Genomic DNA, 8,098 nt, shown 5'->3' on the forward strand with positions numbered 1-8,098 from the left:
TTGCTTACGAACGTCCTGAACAACTTCATTCGTGTCATTTGTTATCCGAATATTTGTAAGTTACGTGAGAGGGTCTACCTAGAACTACCCGTAACATTGTTTTTGTGCCTCTGCTACACTTCTAGGCTGCCATCTTAAAATGATTCTTCGTAGCCTCGTTAAAGTTCATTACTTCCAATTAGTTGCATTAAACATTTTTCGCTCACTTTATATATATATATATATAATAGTCACACAAAGCATTTTGCTGAACGATCAATTATAAAAGGATTCTACGAAACGCTACCAAAGATACACGTTCTTATTCTTACAGCACATTCTAGGACAATTGACCTGATCATCTTTTACGCTATACAGGCGAAAACCGCTTTTGTCGAATAGAAATTGCAGGTCCTGCCTGTGCTATAAATGCCCTTGCCTATGTATCTGCATAAGATTACCTAGCTCCCGTAATGGCTTATTCGTAAATGATTTTTCTTTGGGTAATTATGCTAGGCTGATTTTACTGGAGCATGTTTTCCTACAATAAGTGAATTTTAGAAAAATATCTGCCTGCCTGGCCAAGGTCGTAATTACGGAACTGGAGCTAAACCGTTATGTCTGAACGGAAGGTATGCGAACACGATTAAGAAATGTCTGTTTATGTCTAGAAATGCTATTTTGACCGCGTAAAGTTATCTCTGCCATATTTATTCCATTGGCTGGTAACTGCACCATGAATCAAACTTAAACTACTTGAAACCTGTTAATATTTACTCGTATCGCCATACGGGGAAATGCTATCGACGATAATGAATTGAATTTATTGAAAATCATCGGACATGACCATATTTTCGAACCCGAATTTGCCCGTTTTTGCAATCGATAGGCGTGTTACTAAGTCGTTTCTTGTGCCCGTGTATCCCCGCTGGTAACACTACTGATTTGGAAACGATTACCTCAATTGCGAATGGTCTGCTCTTTAAAGATATCGAAGGTCTCAGTACCTTTATGGTGGTTTCGAAGGCAACTTTAGTTGAAGTTAAATTAATTTACATTCGTATAAAGAAAGTGTACAACGAAATACATTTATACACACGTTAGTTAATATAATGTTTAAGCTACATGATTAAAGTAGTATTTAGTATATATCGATTCGATTCGTCTAAATAACTGTATTTAAATACACTGGGAACACTCATAAATGGTTTTTCCTGTTTCACAGTAAATGACAGGGAACCTGACACGCGCACGCAATAGGCGGTCGCATGATCATTACCTGGGCAAGATTTCCACTTTCTTTTTAAGTCAAACGTTAGTTTTAATATTGTATTGATCTGCCGCTATGGACTTGTAACCCCTAAACCCCGTATCAGTATTTTGTTTATCCAATATTTCAAAAGCTGGATTGAGGAGACAGAAATCGAGCAAATGTGGGTTCCTCATTGAAACTATCACTACTTTTAACCATCTCATTTTTTTCTGGCTATTTTAACATAATGTAAAATGATTTTTTTTTAAATAAATGGCTGATTTAGTTGAAGTTATCATAATACACTCTGCTAGCAATTTGCATATGCTGAACGCAAAAAGGCGGAGAGCCCTTCAGTTCTGGTATATAGATACGATCCAATGGTATGAAATAAGTGAAATCAATACATGTATTGATGGACGTAAAATAGGACTAGTGGCCAGACAAACAGTAAATATTTACGAACCTATTCGTTATTAGATACCTTTGCTAGCATTATGCCTGATGCTTAGCAGATACTTTCTGAAAAATGCATAAAAATCACAGACATCGGAGACAGGTGTTTGACGTAAGAGAGACTGCCACTCCGGTCGAGGGCTTTTATTTTACCATTAACAGTTACCCTATATCGAAAAATATTTACGTTTGCAACTAATCTATGTATCGCTTTTTCGTTATGCCACAATTAATTAACATTTTAAAGAAAAAAGAAGATAATAAAATAGTTTATATAACACACAAAATACTTTATGCGTTTGCAGCCCTGGTCTAGGGTTGCGCGTAACGTCTAGCGACACGCTACACGTAATTCCGTCGAGTCTAGATTGATCCGATCGAGTATGGAGAAATAGCTGGCTTGCATATAGAGTTTGACCCCAGCTATAGATTAATTGGGACCAAACTATAGTATATCGTACAAAGAAGCACATGCATGTTCGCCATCAGTCGCCTGATTGCTCAGTTGAAACATACGACAATGGTGGTGCAAATGCCGTATACTATATATACGTAAACGTAAGTGACATTTTGTCACATCTATAATCGAAGTTACACCTTCGGGAACACATAATGTTTCATACTATTCCTGTAGACTCAACTGAAGGCAACAATTGGTTCAGGGCGTGGGAACTAATTTTCGTGGATTACAGCCTACGACACGATACAAGCTACGATAGAAATTTTCCTCTGCATATAATTCAAATCGGACAAGCGACAGTTAGAAAGAAGCTCTGCGCGAGGCTTCGGATGAAATCTGGCAGCTATAATGTAAGCCCGAAAAGTGCTCACAGTGTTTATAGTATTACCAGATCAGGTTGTTATTAGATGATTTCTCCTACACAAGGACAAACCGTCGACGGTTAACACGTTTGGATCTCGGCTTGCAGAAATATGGCTGAAAATTTTTGACACTTTGTCTTGCGGAAACGCGTACACACTGCGTACTTGATAGTGATCTCGCACACTCAGCTTCCTAGCCAACGAATAAAATTTACTATTTTGAGCTTCATCAACTAGCAGATACTGTATCGGACTCGAATTCGTGTGGTTCAGCATCTGTTAGCCGGCTTCTAACACTAAAATGGAACAAAAGCTATTTCTACATGCGTGCATGGAATGTATATTATATAATAAAGAGATAGTTCTTCAATGTTCTATCTAAGCGAACCTTCTATATCTAAGTTGACTTAGAAACTTGTTAAAAAATAATACATAGGTTTTCCCAAAAAGTTTCCGACCGCCTATCTAGCAGCCGTACTGGTTTTTTTTTTTTCTATATTTTGATGTGTTTTGAAAATATGCGCGCATTTGTTCTCCCTAGTGGTAAATAGTTTCAATTGTAATTTTAAATAACACTGTCTTATCGTTCATATCTTTTAGCTAAAAGATATGGACTGGTCTGCTTGGTTAGGCGGGAATCATTCGTATATGGCAGTAACTACGTTATATTCAGCTATCTAATATCGGACGCTAATTTTTTACTCTTTTCTAGTATTTTTGCAAGCACAACGAATTTCATAAAATGCATGATTATTTTTAGGACAATATAATACTTACATAATATGCTCTTTAAATTAAATTATACCTTAGTGCTCGGATTATATGTACGCGCCAAAGTAGCTTATATAAATGTATATGGGACAAACCATAACGGCATTGTATTTTAGGCCAGAAGCGGGCATAAAGTTCGAAAATACGAGGGCTTAAAACGGAAAAAGTGTAAGAAGACAACTGAAGTGTCAGCAATAGGTATTTTTGTCTTCGATTCCTGTACTAAAAGATCCAAGTATTGTTGAAAATGGCTTTTTGAGCAAGTGTAGTGTATTTTTAAATTTTAGCCTTTCTTTTTTAAACTTTACAGTTTAAATTTCCTTACAGAAATCGTCCTTGGATTTTTGAGACACCGCATGAGTAATAACACAGAGCGTCGGTTTCGGGCAAAAAAAAATTGATCTCGTTGACGCGTCGCTCAGCACTAAATGATTCGTAATAACTAAGTTGGCCTACATTGCAAAAGTAGCGCTTTGTCCTGCGTCATACGAAGTTGATTTCTTGTACTAGAAAGAACTGCCTCACATATATACAATACATATGAGCCGCTGCTATTACTTGCTAACCGTACGAGCGCGATAGATAGCTAGTTGTGAGTGCACGAAACGTGCAGGCCAGACACACTCAATATGAGTGTGCTGACTGTTGACACAGGGGTAAATGATGCTTCGTTTATAGATGCTTCTCTACGTATTTTGATAAAAAATCTTGTGCCTGACAAGGTGATTCAGTGGTCGGCATGACTTTGCGCTACCTTCAGAGTTCGGTTAAATCTTTAGAGGCGCCCATTGCAACCTTTACCTCATCACTGCGCATTTCCCAAAGTGCAGCAGAGCATTTTCCAAGTGATAGTTGAAGTTAGTGGCGAGCTAATTCAAGTAATTGCAAATACATGAACGTTGAATAGCTAAAACAGCTCCACCTATATGAATATTGATGGGTAAAGTTCATTCGAGCTTCTGACACAGACGCTGACCAAAGAGGAATATGCCGTTGTGATGTTAACCACCGTATCGCTTTCAACTTCAATCAAGTCATTAGCTGAAGGGAGAGGGGGATGCCAAAACGAGGATGCCCCGAAAAAAGTAGATTGATATCTGTAGTTAGGTAAATATTGACGTTTATGAGCTACGATAACAAATTGTAAATAAAAAAACTCTCCTTGACAGATCCTTCAAACACTTATTAGCTGGAAATATATCTCCTGTACAAAATAAAGGAGCAGATATCGTCATTGAAGCAAGCTTGCAATTGCATTGCGTATTGTTATAATTAGTCAATTCGAAACTTAGTCTAAGTACAAATGCAAACCTTTTTTTGAAAATCTATGGGAAACCTGCTCACGTACTGTCTAGCGTATTCGCACACAGTGTCGTGGAGTGGAACTCATCTGTCGTGGAGTCGAAATGTGAAACTATCATTCCTACTTAGAAGGGCACGCATCTTTTGATGTTGTCGAGGGTTCTAGAGGGAAAAGAACGAGTATCCTCTAACCCCTGTAAAACTTGGAAAGCTTATCGCACTATTTCAAAACCTGAAAAAGGGAGGAGTTGGCGGAATTCCGCCTGTGGCACTTCTACTTCAGAGTACACCCAAAGACCTCCTGACTGGTTGCCGCCTCTCACATTCTAAGTCCTTTTTCTTGATGCCCCCAATAAAAATCGGGCCAGCAACCTATAGTTTTTCTATGACTTTGCTCATACGCCAAATTCGAACCTAGATCATTCCTGGGTGTCTCTATTTACTGTGTAAAAACGTTGTTACTACCCTATTGCGTGGACAGCCGTGAGTCGGTTCTCGCTGTGTGTGCTTATTACTTTTCAAAAATATAATTCTACTCAAAACATTTTAATGAAGAGTGTAGTTAGAAATTATGCTGTCCCTAAGGAACGGTGCTGAAGTAATTGAGTAAAGGGGGAGTGGCGAAGCGCGCATCGTACTTCACTTGAAAGGGTGTAATTACATATTTCAGCACCTGTTTGTTCTAAATAAACAAAACAAGCTACTAGTTCGTAGTAAACAAAACGTACGCTATTAGTTCAGTAGCGGAGCACATGTCGCCTATATCGCGCAATTTCAAAGTTGAATGCATAAGATTACAGAGGTTGACGTTATACGCTTGTGCCCTTCTTACCACATTGAAAAGAATATTGCGTTGTTTTTTGCTTTGGAACAATATGCCGATATGTTGTGAACGTCTTGATCCGATAATGAGTATGTACTATGTGATATTATGATCGTTGCAGCCTATTGGAAAAATGGTATATTGATGATGCATTTTCGATAGAATCGTGTCAAGTGGTCTCGTGCCTAAACCAATATCTAGAGAAGACTACCGCTGCACAATTGCATACATGAAGAAATGAGTACATATTTTTAACGGTATTTCAAAATTCAGTAATAGCTTCTTCAGGGTTGCTTCAGTTTTAGGAAATCGGTAACAAAGGTTTTCCTTGTTAAAACTCTGACCGGAAAATATGCCCTTGTGAACTAAAGCCCTTTCTGCGTTGTATCCATACGAAATAGAAATGGTAACTACCCTTTTTAGGTCTTCTACCTTTACAATAATTAAGTTCTTTTTGGATGAAAAGCAGAGTATCAAGTGAAATTTCAATTGCATTCCCTAACTCGGACATTTTTCCATAATTGTATATTTTGACAAGGCAAGACGTAGCATCCTTCCTGAGCGAGAACAATATCTATGAAAGACAATTTATCCTAATCACCCTTACATGAAGCCGATCCGAACTTGTTATTATTTATTACATGCACTAAGCAGTATAAATTTTAAACAATAATTTACCACAAATAACAAACAATAGCAGTTTGAGCTTTGAAAGGGAAAGCGCTTCACTTGGTGTGATTTAAAACTACATGTTTCATGTCTATATATATATATATATATATATATATAGACGTCTAACTATCTACCTAGTACAATTGCGGGCTGTATCTACGTATAGACACAGCCTACACTTGTTCTATAGAAATCTATTATGTCATGCAGTCTACAAAAGCGTTCTACTGTGAATTGGATATCAAGTATTTCACATACACTGTTCCGTCTCCATTACTTCCTGCACTGCTATCACTACAGGGAATGGAGGTTTGCATTAACAAGACAAGAACAGCCGCCAATATAGGATAATACACGAAATAGCAAACTACACCTCGAGTTGTTCTAAGCGGCTATCTCTGGGTCTGGCAATGGACTGAGGCCGTACGTCCGCCTCAGCTTGCCTGGCAAGTGCGTGAATCCGTAGAGCCGTCGCTGTAGATGAGCATATCTTTCTTCTTTTTTATTTGTTCTTTCTTCCTATCGACATCCGTTAGCAATTGCTAGCAACTTCCAAGGAGCTATTGGAAGACGACAGAACTGCTACGTTATGACGGCGAAAAGTCGTTAGGCAGTGGTCAGTCGAAATACAATTCTAGGAGCTGAACCGGTGCTTTTGCAGCCCACACTCATGCGTGGCAGAACGTTAAGCGAGCGTCGGCCACTACTGACTGATCGCTTCCTGGAATGCCTCATCATCAGCAACAATGGCAATGGCAAAGCCATGCAGTGCCGCTACAATTTCTTCACCTTATGAAAAAAATTTCCATTGGAGATCTTGCTCGCAAACCAGGTCGCATTTCGCAAAGAAATTGCTAGAGGAAAAGCCAGGCCACTAGCGCAGCTCGGGGGGCGAAGTCTGTATCTGTTTTTGTTACTACAAATGGGAGGCATAGGGACAGGTTGAAACGGGCACAGATAATCAAGGGCAGGTCTGCCTGTTGGGGCTGACCATGGCAGATTTCTAGGTCGAGTGGAAAGGGGAGATTCGAGGTTAGGACAACTAAGTAGCCATGACTATATACTAGCTGGAGTGCGGCAGCTGTGGTTGTCGTGGTAGAGATATAGCGAAAACAGAAGGGTAGCCCGCGAAAGGCCACACCAAAGGAGTCATCTGCGTAATGATTTGACTCCCTAGGAAGGCGCTGGGCAAAAAGCAGTTGTGGAATTTGCACGTTTAAGTATTTTTGAAATAACGTAGTATCCGCCTTCAAGTTGACTGTAAGGATATTGACTCTTCTATCTCGTTCCTTCAAAAGCTCAAGCAAAAATTCGGACGTTCCATATAACAAGCTTAATCGAAAGATCATGGTCAAAAAGCTATGGACAGATATATTGATATCAGAGATGAATACGCAAAGAGTAGACATTTCGGGCTAAAGAGAGGCGGTGTGGAAGAGGCAAAACTATTTTCTTAAGAAATGACAAACGTACTACCAGCTGGATTGATCTAGCAAGCAAGCAAAATTTATCTATCGCCTTGATGCAGCTCTCGCGAAGGCATGGCCGCTTTTAAGTGGTAATAGACATCTAGCTAACTGTTTCGTTTTTCCTTTTTCGAGTTCAACCTTTCAGTTTGAAACTGCCCATATTAGAGCAGAATAATTATCAACTGCTCGATAATTATGCTAGTAAATTAACATTATTAACATAATATAACAAACACTTCGCAACTAGGACCTGAACTACGCATTTCTAGATAAGTAGCTAGTGTTTGTTATATACTCAGCTCTGACACTCTGGTCTTTCATACATTATAGCTTACTGCTCTTTGACGTGATCGGTTATGCAGTTCCGATTTCGCTAAAAACATAGTGCAAGATAGGATCCAAAGATATGACCGGGAATAAAGGATTTTATTCCAGGAAAATAGAACGTTGCTTATTTTGAAAGTATTTAAACGAACCTTTTTCTGAAAGAGTATGCTGTAAGCGACAATTACTCAAGGAGAAAAAATGGCCGTCAACTATATAGGTAGCATA

Source organism: Varroa jacobsoni, unplaced genomic scaffold (genome assembly GCF_002532875.2).
Source record: "Varroa jacobsoni isolate VJ856 unplaced genomic scaffold, vjacob_1.0 scaffold_1469, whole genome shotgun sequence".
In the NCBI taxonomy this organism is placed as follows: domain Eukaryota; kingdom Metazoa; phylum Arthropoda; class Arachnida; order Mesostigmata; family Varroidae; genus Varroa; species Varroa jacobsoni.